Genomic DNA, 15,745 nt, shown 5'->3' with positions numbered 1-15,745 from the left:
AAAGCATTATAAAGTTGTCTTTACTTTCTCTTCAGAAACGTCTTTCCTTGTTCTTTACTCTCAAACACTTTATCTCTTACTTCTTTATTTACAAGTTTAAAGATCCTTAGTTCCTTTCCTTACTTTGAACTTTTACCTTACAGTCTTAAAGAATCCAACGCTTACAAACCTTTTTGATTATTTTCAACCCTTTTACAATTCCCTTCGTTTACTTCTTCTTTAATAGTTCTAAATACTAATTTAAGATTGTTCTTTTGTTCAAGTCACTCTTTTATCCTTAGTTTTACTTAACGCTTTGGTTTGACGTTTAGTTCGATCATCTATTAACGTTACGTTTACGAGAAACTTAGCACATATCCTAGGATCAATCTGATTGATCCTGTGAGTGACCAAATTTGGAAATTTGGAAGATCAACAGTTGTTTACCATTTTTTAAGGTAAACAAATTGGCACACCTGGTGGGACCAGTGCTAACTTTTATTTGATTGCTATGTTTTGTTTGAGAAAAGAATCGTTGTATGCGTTTAAGAAGTGGTAAAATAGCCATAAACGACGAACGACGAACATGGAGAGAACCATAGACGGGGATGGCGAATATGAATCCGCCAGAAACTCAGAATTCTCAAAACCTATCAACTAGCAACATAGTGCCTCCTTCTTCTTCGATAGGGGCAAATACGGGCACGACGCATGCGTCCGATATAGTTTCGTCTATGGTGACCTCTGAACCAATTCTGACTTATGTTGGACCTAGGGGACCTCCCCACACTCCTTCACCAATTAAGGACATTCCAAATAGGCCGTTGGTACCCCCTTGGTTTTTCAATACCATTTAGCAATCGAGAACAACCATATGGAATGCCAACTTCAATGATGGCCAATCTACAGAATGTGGGTTCTACTTTTTTGGAACCAGCGGCTAACATAAATTCACCAGTACAAGGGTCCGGGATAAACGTGGGTCGAACCAATCAGGCGTTAGGTTTAAGACACCTAGTACAACTACCCACTCTTACCAATAATTCTGCGGCGGCATGAAGGCAACAGATGGATAAAAGCACTCATGAAATGGTCCAGATGTTAACTCAAACTTTGGCCACTGTGCTAAATCCTTTGATTCAGAATACAACCCAGTCGAATCAACAGATGATAGCACAAGTGGCTCGAATGTCTGAGTTTCTTGGTATACCTTAGCACCAGCGTCCCCTGCCCAGGGATTAGGTAAGAGAGAATCAAGAGCCCACACTCGAGGAGGACCTCACCATTAACCAGATCCCACAAAATCAAGGGGGGATAGTAGTACCTCCTAGGATCGAACCACATGTACCCAGGGAACCAAGGGTGTTAATGGTAAATAGGAATCAAAATGTCGATGATATCATACGACAAGTTTGACATGATGATGTGGCAGCGGATAATAATCTAGCTGCTATAGTCGAGAGAATTATGGTTTGAAATAGGGTAAATTTTGGTCTTAGATGACCAAATTATACATTGCCTTTGGCAGAATATGTCTTATAGACAGATGCGCCCCTGAGGACCAAAATCCCCAAATTCACCAAGTTTGTCGGGGATACTACTGAGTCTACTGTCGAACATATGGCGAGATATCTAATTGAAGCTGGAGATATGTCAAATAACGAGAATCTTCGGATGAAATTTTTTCCAAGTTCTCTTACCAAGAATGCTTTTACATGGTTCACAACTTTTCCCTAGAATTCGATCCATTCATGGAACCAGCTAGAAAGAATGTTCCATGAACAGTTCTACAAGGGGAAAACAAAGATAAGTTTGAAAGAGTGGGATAGTGTCAGACGAAAATTCACCGAGCCAATTGACGACTACCTGAATAGATTTCGACTACTCAAAGCCAAGTGTTTTACGCAAGTGCCAGAACATGAGTTGGTCGAAATGGCCACAAGGGGCCTTGATTACTCGATTAGAAAGAAATTGGATACTCAATACCTAAGGGATATGGCCCAGTTGGCTGACAGAGTTAGACAGGTAGAACGTTTAAAAGAAGAAAAGGCTATCACAAACAAAGGTAAAAGGGTAGCCTATGTCGATTTTAGGAAAGATCACGAAGATTCAGGCCTTGAAGTTCCAACCTTCGACGATACTGAGATCGATCTTGCTGAATTGACATAGGGGCCACCATATGCGTGCAAAGTTTTGGCCCCTTCGAACAGGAGAAACCCTGTCGAACCTGAAAAGAATGACAGGTTTCCTAAGAAAACATATACTTTCGATGTTACGAAAAGTGACGAAATTTTCGACCTACTGGTTAAAGATGGTCAAATGATAGTACCTCCGAGTGCTAAAGTACCTCCTTTAGAACAAAGAAAGAAACGAGGGTTTTGTAAATATCATAGTTTTTTGGGTCATAAAACGTCTCAATGTTTTCTTTTCAGGGATCTGGTGCAGAATGCAATCCATGAGGGAAGACTCAAGTTCGGTGATAAGCCACGGAGCCAGATGAAAATCGACTCTGATCCTCTACAAATTGCTGAAGCTCATTATACTGAGCCAGAGGAGGTGAATTTCATTGAAGCTGCTGTTGATTTCTATATGACCGAAGTTACTGAAGACTTCGTACATGATCCTGTCATGGTTAAAGTATATGAGTACTTCGAGCAGGCACCGCATGATGGTTTAGCTCTAAGGGGCACGGAGGACATCGAGAAGGAAAATGTTGAAGCCTCAGATATCGAGGATGTTAGATATTCAAAGTTAGTAATGATCACTAAAGAGATCGCTGATAGTTTCATTCAGCTGGACAAGGCCACTGACGGCCTTCAAAAACAATTCCAAAAGCTGGCCATTACTGAGGATATCCACATGGAAGTTAATATGGTAGAGGTATCTCGAGAAGTCTCAATGGAAGTCGATGATGAAGGTAAGAAAGAGGAATACAACAAGGTCGCCTTTCCTCAGGAAGAAGAAACATTGTCAGATTTCCTTCAAAGGTGCCAAAAGAAGAAATCAGAGGTGATGTTATGTCCTAGGTGCAGTGATGTCTTTGATAAAAAGGCAGCTCAGGATTTGGAGGGGGTTAGGAGAGTGAACCACCAAAATGGGCATAAAGCCATCCAAAATAATTAAGCGGGTAAGCCAGAAAGGTTCTGTGATCCCAGGAGATATCCTCATCCTAGGTGCCCTATGGTGAAGTTGAATGAAACCAAACAAGCTGGACGAAACTTCCAACCCATGACCTTTAAGCCAAGCATCGAACGGTCAAACGAGAAGTGGGTCAAGCAGGTTGAGGGGAGAAAACATGGCCATGGCAAGTGGAAAAAGTTCGAGGTTGAAAGAGGTTAATCGCTAATTCCGATCCGACAAAAGGACCGCACATGTGTCCGAAAACTATAAAGGAAAGAATCCCATGACGAGGTCCCAGTGGAGAAGAGAACAGAGAGGGCGAAAAGCCAAAAGAGAAGTTGGCGAAATGGAACAGGCTGAATTAAGTACCAACGTGATGGTGAAGAAAAAGGATGGCCCTAACCTCACCAAAAGAGATCCCAAGATTTCAAACAAGATGGCCAGAGAAAATCAGATGGCTGCCGAAGACGAGTTATTAACTGACAACTTCGACTCTGGTTCAGAGGATTCCTTAGACATTCTGGTCGGAGTGGTATCTGTGATGCCCAAAGAATTCAATCGGATCACCGAAGTCGATGATAATGACAGTATCACTGAAAGGCAAATGGCCGCCCACAAACCGGTTTGTTACTATATATTGAACAATGGTTGTGTCGAAGAGCAGAATGCTTTTTTCGAGAGACCTAGTGACACCATGAAGAGCCATTTAAAACCCCTCTTCATCACTGGAAAAGTCGAAAACATCCCAATTAACAAAATACTGGTAGATTGTGGAGCGATTGTGAATCTGATGCCCCATCGCATGTTGGTGAAAATGGGCAAATATGACACTGATGCCACACCTCATAATATGGTGTTGACCAATTATGAAGGAAAAGTAGGCTCCACCCTGGGGGCTATCCAAGTTGAATTGACTGTAGGAACGGTCACTAGATCCACAATGTTCATGATTGTAGAAAGAAAGGCAAACTACAACATGTTGCTGGTAAGAGAATGGATCCATGGAGTCGGAGCAGTCCCGTCTTCGATACACCAGAGGATTATAATTTGGCAACCAGATGGCATTGTTGAAAATATAGAGGCGGATCACGGATATTTCAAAACCCCTATTAATCATGTTGACAGACGCCAATTCGACAAGCACTTAGCTACTATAGCCCCTTGTGATTCGGCTGAGTTTTCATTCACCCCTGATGACAACGCCTACTATTCCTTATAGCTCCACCCCCACTATGGTTTCCGGTGGGAAAGAGAGGTAGTGGGCGAAGTGAATCCAGTGATGATGACTGAGTTCGCGGTGTTAAAGAGGATTTCAGCCTACATAGCCGAAAGCAAGCAGCAATTGGCCTTAGAGGCCGAAATAAAAAACATGGTTGTCGAAGCCAGAGAAGTTTCTCCACCAGTAGGTCCTGGAAAAGATTTTGACCCAAAACCACCTGACGAAGGTCAAGACAAAGAGTGAGACCAGAGGCCTGACGCAATCTGTGATGACGAGCCTTTGGGTTTCGAGAAGGACCCGCTAGCGTCCAATGTTAAGATGCTGGCTCAAGATCCCCTCGAAGAAGTAGATGATAACATGAAACTATATCATATTCTAGGACTCGATTTAATTAAATTATATTATTATTCACTTCAATTTATTTCATTTTATTCGATACTACTTGGTATTTTGCTTCCTATTTATCTCAGGTAGTTTATTTGAAGCACAAGTGAAAAAGGAAGAAAAGGAGGTGCAAAAAGAAATGAAAAGAAGCAAATTCCACCAAGCCAAAGACCAGCCCAAAAGCACAGGCGTTGCGCCTGTGACGAGCGCCACACAAGTGTGACGAGTGTCACGCCCTGCCTACTTATGTTACGAGCGTAACACATGGTGTGACGGACGTCACACCATTCTCCTATATTTTTGGCTTCAGAAGCGCAACAGAGGCACATTGAAGCCTATTGTTACGCTTGACTATTGGAACGTGAGGATTTTTACACGGAAAGCTTTTGGAAACCGTTACAAAAAGTCAGTAATATAAATAATGGCTTTTGGCAAAACCCTGCAGGTCTCTCTGTCTCGGCCGTCTCTCTTCTTCGTGCTCTTTCTCTTCCAGCCGTGCAAGCATACTTTACAACATTAATTTTTATAGTTTTTACTTTTCTTTGCAATTTCTATTTTCTTTTTCAGTCAAGCTTTCAGCACTTAATTAATTTTTCACACAATAGTTTCTACACCGGAAACTATTGTGTATCTTTTACCGGATCTAACCTTACGTTAGACCCTAGGTTTTTTTTATTCTTTAACTTTTATTTTCCTGTCCGATTGAAGAGTTCAAGAACAAATCCAACTGTTCTGTGGTGGAGTGTTCAAGACTGCTATTAATTACTCAGGTTCTTTAATTATTGTTTGAGTTTATATATGCCCTGCTTTATTGTTTATTTACATTATTTGCCCGAGATGTTTCTATTTAAGCTTGATGATTGTTTAGATCTGTTTAGCATGTCTGGCTAATTTATTTAGGTATCGGTATGTAAAGTAAGCGGAATGAAGGAATCAAAACTAAGTTGGTTTAATTATGCTTAAAAATAAAATCACTCTTTTTATGGTCTCAATTTACAAGTTTAATACCAAGGTTTTTGTACGAGAGTAAAAGACTAAAGAAGTTAAAATCAATAGAGCGAAAGTTTGAGTTTTTAACTGGACAGTGTAAATTGAACATTAATTCTAGATCAGGGCGAAAGCAATTTTTAGAGTTAATTAAATTCTAATCTTTTTCAAAAAGTATTTTTAAAAGTTAAATGTGAGGACGAGAGTTAAGCATTTGAATTTAATTATATAATCTAAGTCAACAGAGCGAGAGTTTGAGACGAGGGTGTTTAAACGATTAGTATTTTCTTAAAAAGAGTTTCTATAGATTCTATTGTTTTCAAAAGGTGATTTTGGACTTAACTAATAAGTGACAGCTACGTTAATATAAAGTCATAGTCTATTCAACAGAGCAAGAGTTTGAGAAAAGGCTTTTAATCAATAGTGTCTACTGAAAAGATTTATTTTAAAACCAAGAAACCAACGAAGATTGGACTCCCTAATTACGACGAACTACATACCGATATCCGCTTAATTGATATTTAATTTAGATCTAGTTTTAGTTTTAACTTTTCCCCCGAAACAATCAAAATATCATTCTCCTTAGCTTTACGAAGTAACCTTAGAAAACGGTATATCGATTCATAAGTCCCTGTGGGATCGATATCTTTTAAAACTACGCGATAGAACTGTGCACTTGCAGTTAGTACCCCAACTCGACTCATAAAGTCGCGATCAAGTTTTTGGCGCCGTTGCCGGGGACTTTTATTTAGTCGATATCGTAACTCTTCTGTTACGCTGTAGTGACTAAGGCAATTTTTATTTTTTTTCTTTCTTTCGTTGATTTGTATGCCACACACTCGCTCACAAGGCGAGCCATTTTACTTACGAATCAACGACATCGAACTATATCTCCGAGTCTTACGACGAATTCGGGAATATCGTGCTGCAAACAATCTCCCTCCTATCGAAATTCCTGATGTCAAAAATCTTTTTCCTTCACCAATACCTGAGATGGCAGAACCAGCTCGTGCTCTTCGAGATTACGCCGCTCCATCGCAAGATGAGCCGCATTCGAGTATTGCTCCATCCACAATCGAAGCAAACAACTTCGAACTTAAACCTTCTCTATTGCAGGCAGTACAACAAAATCAATTCTCTGGAAATCCTACCGAGGATCCAAACCTTCATTTATCCGTATTTGTCCAATACGCTGATACTGTTAAAGCTAATGGTGTCACTTATGAGGCAATTCGACTTCGCCTTTTTCCTTTCTCGTTAAGAGATAAAGCTAGAAGATGGCTTCAGTCTCTTCCTTCCAACTCAGTTACCACATGGAACGAGTTGAAGAAAGTCTTCCTTGCCCGATATTTTCCTCCAAGCAAAACAGCTATGTTGAGAGCCCAGATAAATGGATTTAAACAGAAAGATAACGAGTCTCTTTTCGAAGCATGGGAAAGATACAAAGACATGATGAGACTTTGTCCACACCATGGTTTAGAGGACTGGTTAGTGATTCATACCTTCTATAATGGTCTCTTGTACAACACAAGGTTAACAATAGACGCCGCAGCAGGTGGTGCACTTATGGATAAACCTTATGCCGATGCTTATCAACTTATCGAAAGCATGGCCCAAAATCATTATCAGTGGGGAAGCGACCGAGCAATGGTAGAGAAACCTCAAACGAAAAGTGGCATGTACGAGATAAGTAGCCTTGATCATGTTAATGCAAAAGTGGAAGCCCTTGCCCAGAAAATTGAAAGTTTGAATGTATCACCTCCAATCACCGTGGTTGCCGCAACTCAAAATTGCGAAGTCTGTGGAATCCAAGGTCATACTCCTACTGATTGTCAACTCCTAACCGGAATCCAAGCAGAACAAGTGAATTATGCTCAAGGAAATCCCTACTCACACACCTATAACTCAAATTGGAAGAATCATCCTAATTTTTCATATAAGAGTAATAATGCTTTATACGCACCAGGACAAACTCCAAATCAAGCCCCAGCTATACCTCCTGGATATCAAAAGCCGACCCCATCTACACCTAACAATAATTTTCCTAGGAAATCCAACTTGGAAATAATGATGGAGAACTTCATAGCTTCTCAACAGCAAACCAATAAAGATTTCTTAAACCAGAATATACACACTAGTGAACAAATCAAACAACTAGCAAGTAAAGTAGATGCCTTGGCTACCCATAACAAAATGCTGGAAACACAAATATCACAAGTAGCTCAACAACAAGCGCCTACTGCTGCCCCAACTGGTGCATTTCCTGGACAGCCCCAACCTAACCCGAAAAGCCACGCTCATGCAATCATACTAAGAAGTGGAACGGAAGTGGAAGGACCAGTAGATCCAAGAAATGAAAACCAAAAGTCTAAGAAGTCAATTGAGGAAGAAAGTACACCTAAGGAAAAGGAAGAGAGTAATAAGGAAACCGTAGAAAAGAAAGAACCTTATGTACCTCCACCACCTTATAAACCACCTATCCCTTACCCTTAAAGGCTTATTAAAACCAAAGATGCGGGCCAATTTAAAAAATTTGTTGACCTACTGAAACAGTTAAACGTCACAATTCCATTTACAGAAGCTATTACACAGATGCCCTCATATTCTAAGTTCTTAAAAGAAATTCTTTCTAATAAAAGGAAACTTGAGGATAGCGAAACTGTTACACTCACTGCTGAATGTAGCGCTATAATCCAGAATATGCCTCCTAAACTTAAAGATCCAGGTAGTTTCTCTATACCCTGTCACATAGGAAAATTTGTCATAGATAAAGCCTTATGCGATTTAGGAGCCGGTATTAGTGTTATGCCCTTATCCATATGCAAGAAACTTGAAATGGGGAAATTAAGACCAACTAAAATGTCTGTGCAATTGGCAGATCGTTCTGTTAGATATCCCGTAGGAATTCTTGAAAACGTTCCCGTGCGCATAGGTCAATTCTACATCCCAACCGATTTTATAATTATGGACATTAGAGAAGATGAAGTTACACCCATTATACTGGGAAGACCATTCTTAGCAACTACCAGTGCGATCATAGACGTAAAACGAGGACGACTCACTTTCGAAGTAGGAGAAGAGAAAATTGAGTTCATTCTTTCCCAATTTTTGAAAGCACCTGCAATAGATGACACATGTTACTTCATGGATATCATCGAAGAATGCATAAAAGAAACAGAGTTAGAAAAGGACAAATCGTCTGACTATCTTGTAGAAGACAAACTCAACCAATGTTTAGCAATAACACCGGATCCTACGCAATTCCTTAAGAAACAAACCCTAGACTTGAAAACACTTCCCAAAAATCTGAGATATGAATTCCTAGACTTAGAACTTGAACGACCAGTGATAGTTAATGCAGACCTAGGAAAACTCGAAACCGAAAAACTCTTGCATATCTTAAGAAAATATCCAACCGCACTAGGATACAACATCACCGACCTTAAAGGAATAAGTCCTTCTATTTGTATGCACCGCATCATGCTAGAAGAAGACTGTAAAACCTCTAGGGAACATCAGAGGAGACTGAACCCTATCCTGAGTGAGGTAGTGAAGAAGGAAGTAACCAAGTTATTAGAGGCAGGTATCATATATCCTATATCTGATAGCAAATGGGTTAGTCCTGTACACGTAGTACCGAAGAAAGGAGGTATAACAGTTATTGAAAATGAAAAAGGGGAAACTATAACCAAACGAATTGAATCGGGATGGAGAATGTGCATTGACTATAGGAAACTAAACAAAGCAACCCGAAAAGATCATTTCCCTCTACCATTCATTGACCAGATGTTGGAACGATTAGCAAAACATTCTCATTTCTGCTATCTAGACGGTTACTCAGGCTTCTTTCAAATACCAATTCATCCTGATGACCAAGAAAAGACAACTTTCACGTGTCCTTTTGGCACTTTCGCTTATAGACGAATGCCATTTGGCTTGTGCAATGCTCCCGTAACCTTCCAAAGGTGCATGATGGCAATATTCGCCGATTTTCTCGAAAATATCATGGAAGTATTTATGGATGACTTTTCCGTATGCGGGCAAAGCTTTGAAGAATGTCTTGAAAACCTAGAAAAAGTTCTGGAACGATGTGTAAAAGTAAACCTAGTACTTAATTGGGAAAAATGTCACTTTATGGTACAGGAAGGAATTGTTTTAGGACATATCATCTCAAATAGAGGAATTGAGGTAGACAAAGCCAAAATAGAGGTAATCGAAAACCTTCAACCTCCGAAAACTGTGAGAGAAGTACGAAGCTTCTTAGGACATGCCGGTTTTTACCGACGATTCATTAAAGACTTCTCTAAAATAACTAAACCTTTAACCGGACTATTGATGAAAGATGCTGAATTCATCTTCGACAACAAATGTTTAGAAGCATTCCAGACGCTTAAACAAGCATTGATCTCCGCGCCCATAATGCAGACACCAGATTGGAATGAACCATTCGAAATAATGTGTGATGCCAGTGATTACGCCGTGGGCGCTGTTTTAGGACAACGAAAGGATAAAAAGCTTCACGTCATATATTACGCAAGTAGAACTCTAGATGAAGCATAAATGAATTACGCCACAACCGAGAAAGAACTATTAGCAGTAGTGTTCGCACTAGATAAGTTTCGTTCTTACTTGGTCGGAGCCAAAATAATCGTTTACACCGACCACGCTGCTATCAAGTACCTCTTAATAAAAAAGGATGCTAAACCTAGACTCCTAAGGTGGATCCTGTTGCTATAAGAATTCGATTTGGAAATCAAAGATAAAAAAGGAACTGAAAACGTAGTAGCAGATCACCTCTCTAGACTTGAAAACCTGGAACCGGAAACAACATCGATCAACGATGATTTCTCGTACGATAAACTTATAGCTACTTTGGAAGAAAATAAAGTTGATAAACAGGTAGAAACCACCTTAGCTATATGTGTTACACCATGGTACGCTGATCTCGTAAATTATTTAGCTGCCGGAATAGTTCCATCTACTTTATCCTACCAGCAAAAGAAACGATTCTTCTATGACATAAAACACTATTACTGGGATGACCCTTTACTTTTCAAAAGAGGCCCCGACGGTATTTTCCGTCGGTGTATACCTGAAGAAGAGGTAGAAAATATAATCCAACACTGTCACTCCGCCCCTTATGGTGGACATGCAAGTACATCCAGAACCTGCTCCAAAATCCTACAAGCCGGTTTTTATTGGCCGAATATATGGAAGGATGTGCATGCGGATATCAAGAAATGTGATAGATGTCAACGCACAGGAAACATATCTAGACGTGACGAGATGCCACAGAAAGGCATTTTGGAAGTAGAGATTTTCGACGTGTGGGGAATAGACTTCATGGGACCTTTTCCATCTTCTTTCGGTAACAAGTACATACTCGTAGCAGTTGACTACGTATCAAAATGGATTGAAGCTATAGCTTCTCCAACAAACGACACACGAGTAGTAACTAGACTCTTTAAGAATATAATATTTCCAAGATTTGGTGTCCCGAGAATAGTAGTCAGTGATGGTGGATCGCATTTCATATCCAAGGTACTCGAAAAACTACTGTTCAAGTACGGCGTAAGGCATAGAGTAGCGACACCTTACCACCCCCAAACCAGTGGGCAAATGGAAGTGTCTAACAGAGAAATCAAACAAATATTTGAAAAAACAGTCACCACCTCAAGGAAAGACTGGTCATTGAAATTACCAGAAGCTTTATGGGCGTATCGAACTGCTTACAAAACTTCCATAGGGACAACCCCATTTAAGCTTATTTATGGAAAATCCTGCCACCTCCCGGTAGAATTGGAACATAAAGCCTACTGGGCTATTAAAAATCTAAATTTAAACTATAAGGCCGCCGGTGAAAAGCAAATCCTTGATATAAACGAATTAGAGGAACTCATACGAGACGCTTACGAGAATGCTAGAATCTACAAAGAAAGAACAAAACAATGGCATGACAAGCGCATATCAAGGAAAATCTTCAAACAAGGCGATACAGTCCTGTTATTCAACTCTAGGCTAAAGTTATTCCCGGGAAAACTACGATCTAGATGGTCAGGTCCATTTCAAATTACCAATGTTTTCCCCAGTGGAGCGGTGGAAATTAAAGGAAAATCCATTGAACCGTTTATCGTAAACGGGCAGCGTCTAAAACATTATCATCATACAGAGAACATTGAAGATTCACAAGTCCTGCATTTAGACGTAGTGCCCCCAAATTTTACAGATTATATTTGATAGTTTATTGTCGAGCTTGCGACATTAAACAAAGCGCTTAGTGGGAGACAACCCACAAATATTTATATTTTCATTTCTTACTTAATTATTCTTTTAAAATTTTATTTAGTATTCATTCTTAATCTACTTTAATTTTTCTTCTTCTATTCTTTCGGCATTTGGCCAAATCCTGACTAAAACTCTTGTTTTTCCTTTCTCTAGCTAACACTAACTTGATGGGACAAATTGATCGTATGGGTATCAAATTCAGAGGGAAAGCTCAGAAACAAAGGTTTGAGGGACTAGCAGAAAGAGAGATGCTACCTAGTTTGTATGCTGATGATTGGGCAATGACTGCCCTTGGACTAAGAGAGAGTGTCTTGTATTTGCTGAGTCAAATAGGGTGGGAAACCACTCCTATCCGTAGACAATTCGTCACTTACCGGAGACTGACTCTAGAATTCCTTAGTTCTCTGATCTATCTACCCAGCCATGGAAAAGGAATAAGCAGAGGTTTCATTCAGTTCAGAATGTTCAACATGGAGTATCAATTTAACATCCAAGACTTTACCAACCTTTTAGGTTTTCCTACCTCCTTTGATACATTCACAGTGAGCCAAGAAGAACTTTTTGAATATAGAGAACTTGAACACTTTTGGGGAAGCTTGACTGGAAATGACGATCCCGAGGAACATGAGTTTCTTTCTGGAAACATACATAATCCGGCCTTTCGTTATTTCCATAAGATCCTGACCCACACCTTATTTGGGAAGAAGTCAAACAGTACCTCAGTTTCACGTGATGAACTCTTCATCATATTTTGTGCTTCCCAGAACCGTCCAGTAAACGGTGCCACTTTTATGTTGGCAAATTTTGACCACCTTATCCAAGATGAACGAGCACCAATTCAAATAGGCAGATTGATAACCATGATTGGTAATGCTATCGGATTACGTCAGCCTATGCTTGACTTAAGCCCTTTCTGTGGCATTACGACTATGAGTATACCCTTCCTCTTCAACACTATGTTTATAGCAAACCTAGGGTCTGAAGAGTTTGAGCTTATAATTAACAACCAAGTTCTTTGCCTATTCACCTTGCCTAGTCCAAGGACTAGTGTTCATAACCGCAATAACTGGCTCTACAATCTGAACGCAACACCCTCTCCTGCTAGATCTACTGAATCCATCCAGGACTATGAGATTTGTGACGACCAGATCCCTTATGCTGAATCTGACCCTCAAACACCATCTGACTATTATGATATTGATCCTCCTCCTCAACCTGTCCCAACCGAAGAATCGGCAATACCCGATCTTAGATATCATGTGCCTGGAGCTAATTATAACACCACCATTCAGGCTTTGATGTCAGAACAGGACGCCCTCAGAGAAGAGTTAGCTAACATGGGACAAGAATTTCTGGGATACATGAACAGTATGACAAATCAGTTCCACGAGTTGCTAAACCGTGTTAACTCCTTTGCTCCTCCGGCCAGAGATCATGCAGATGGATAGAATTTGTTTTTCTAAGTTACTTAGTTTTAGTTTAGGTTATTTATTAATTTCGTTTCAAATTGTTTTAGTATTTGTTTTTTCTTTCGCATGTTTGCTTTTATCTTCCAATGTTACATTATGATTATTTTATGAAGCTATTGATTTATTTTACTTTATTATGACTTATGCAAATATCTATCAATAATGCTCTTTACTTTTGCCACCTACATGACTTATTAAAGATATACATTTATTATGAAAGTAGAATAGCATGCAAGGCAATTTTGAAGGTGAGAAAAACAAGAAAGGGGGGGTTTGAATTGTTTGGAAAATAAGCGCTTTTTCAAAATGAAAATCACACAAGGATTTTATACTGGTTCGCTTATAACACAAAGCTACTCCAGTCCACCCGGCCAAGGTGATTTCGCCTTCAACAAGGACTTAATCCACTAATCTTGAAAGATTGATTACAAACAACGTCTAAGAGAAAGATCTCTTAGTCCTCTCAAGTATACAGACTACACAGAGTCACTTGAGGAAATAAACAAACAATAGATAAAAGATTTATGTAATCTAGAGTGCTTCTAAGAAAGCAAATATTACAATAGTAAGAACAAAAGTGATTCACGTTATAAGCAAAAGCTTCGTGAAGGTTTAGAGAGCAAGAGTGTTTCCTTGAGCGTTGATATTTCAGTATATTTTTCCTTGTATGTGTTGTGTGCTGAATGTTGATTTGCAGTCCTTTATATAGATCAGTGAGGTAGTAGTTGAAACTGATGAGTAATAAAATGAATTTACGCCATAACATAAATAGCTTCTGTCAGGATAACTTTCTCTCCTTGAAATGACTACTTACCACATATAGTACCTTCTTTATTGAAATTGGAGATTAATGTCTCTTTCTGTATTAGGAAATCCATTTGCAAAACATTACTTGACTTTAACGTTACTCTTTCATAATTAGCAATTCCATGATCAGAGTCTTCGTGTATCTGAGAATCTTGGAGTCTTGCTTCTGATGTTGATCTCTTTTGAGTTCTGATGGATTCTTCAGATAGCGCTGAGAGTTTCTGGAGTTAAACATACCGTTGTTTAGAGTCAGAACTTCTAGAGCTTACTTCTTGTTTAGATGCTTCTGATACTTTGCTGTTTTGCTCAGAGTTAGACTTTCTTGAACGTGTTTCAACTTCAGATGCTTCTGATCATTTGATAATTTGTATCTGATCTGGTTCTGTATCTGATGACGTCGTCAGATTTCTTCCTTCTTTCTTTAGAACCCTGCACACTTAGAAACTTTTCGTTAGGGTGCCATTTTTGGTTTCATCCTTTGTTATCATCAAAATCAAGGAATCTGTTGTAGAACAATTTTTGTTCTTACAATCTCCCCCTTTTTGATGATGACAAAACAAACTTAATTAGCAGATGAAACATGAATAATATTAGATCAGATAGACAAGAGCTCCCCCTGAGATAGTGCTAGGGAGTTCAGAAGTTCTTACCAGAGCTTCTAAGTAAAGAGGTTTCTTGATACCTTCTGCAATTTCTTAAGTCCAGGTTAGATAAATTTATTTTTAAGAAAAATATGTTGCAGAATGCTTAAGTTATTTAGACAATATTTTCATCAGAGCTATTAATGACTTCTCCCCCTTTTTGTCAGAATCAAAAAGACATAGCAAAAAATAAATAATTGAAGAGAAAAACATTGTATTTAGATAAAAAGCAATAGAGGCAAAAAGAACAAGTAAACATCAGAAACAGAGAAATCAGAGCAACAAGCAATAAGTCCTAAGTGCCTAGGGGTTCGGAGGCGGAGGCATTCTCTGAAGCAACATAGCCAGCATGTTCTGAATGTTGTCGTTGACAGAGTCTTGTTTATCCATTCTGGTACGGAGTTCATTCTGATCTTGCTTAAGTTCTTTCAGCGTCTGGAGAACCATAGGGATAACAGAAGAAGAAGACTCCCCCTGAGTCAGAGCCTGCTGTGCTTCAGCAGCAGCCAGCGCTTCAGCTTCAGCAGCAGCTTGTGCTTCAGCTTCCTTTATCCTTAGAATTTCAGCTTCTCTTGCTCTTTCTTCCTCCAGCCTTCTAGCCTCTTCTTCAGCTTCTCTTGCTAATCTCTCTTCTTCCAGCCTTCTGGCTTCAGCTTCTCTTACAAGTCTTTCCTGAAGTCTTGCCTCAGCATCTCTGATGTAGCCATTTCTGACTTGTTCAGAGATGTTCTTCAGTCTAAAAGCCTCAGAGGTCATCCAGCCAATGACTCTGTTCCAGTGTGTCCTTACAGAGTCAGGATCATCACTGACTTCAGAGTTAGTGGTCAGAGACTTGACCTTTTGTACTGAAGCCC

At 39.5% G+C, this 15,745-nt stretch overlaps 1 non-coding gene across 1 annotated transcript; it reads right to left on the bottom strand.

Annotated features, from left to right (window-relative positions):
* Positions 1–7,060: 7,060 nt before the first annotated feature.
* LOC127088460 (small nucleolar RNA R71) lies at positions 7,061–7,167 on the bottom strand. The gene has a single exon (XR_007790294.1). It is a non-coding gene; the product is annotated as a small nucleolar RNA R71 (small nucleolar RNA).
* Positions 7,168–15,745: the final 8,578 nt, after the last annotated feature.

This window comes from Lathyrus oleraceus, chromosome 5, assembly GCF_024323335.1.
Source record: "Lathyrus oleraceus cultivar Zhongwan6 chromosome 5, CAAS_Psat_ZW6_1.0, whole genome shotgun sequence".
Classification (NCBI taxonomy): Eukaryota; Viridiplantae; Streptophyta; class Magnoliopsida; order Fabales; family Fabaceae; genus Lathyrus; species Lathyrus oleraceus.
This window is presented reverse-complemented; position numbering and strand designations above follow the sequence as displayed.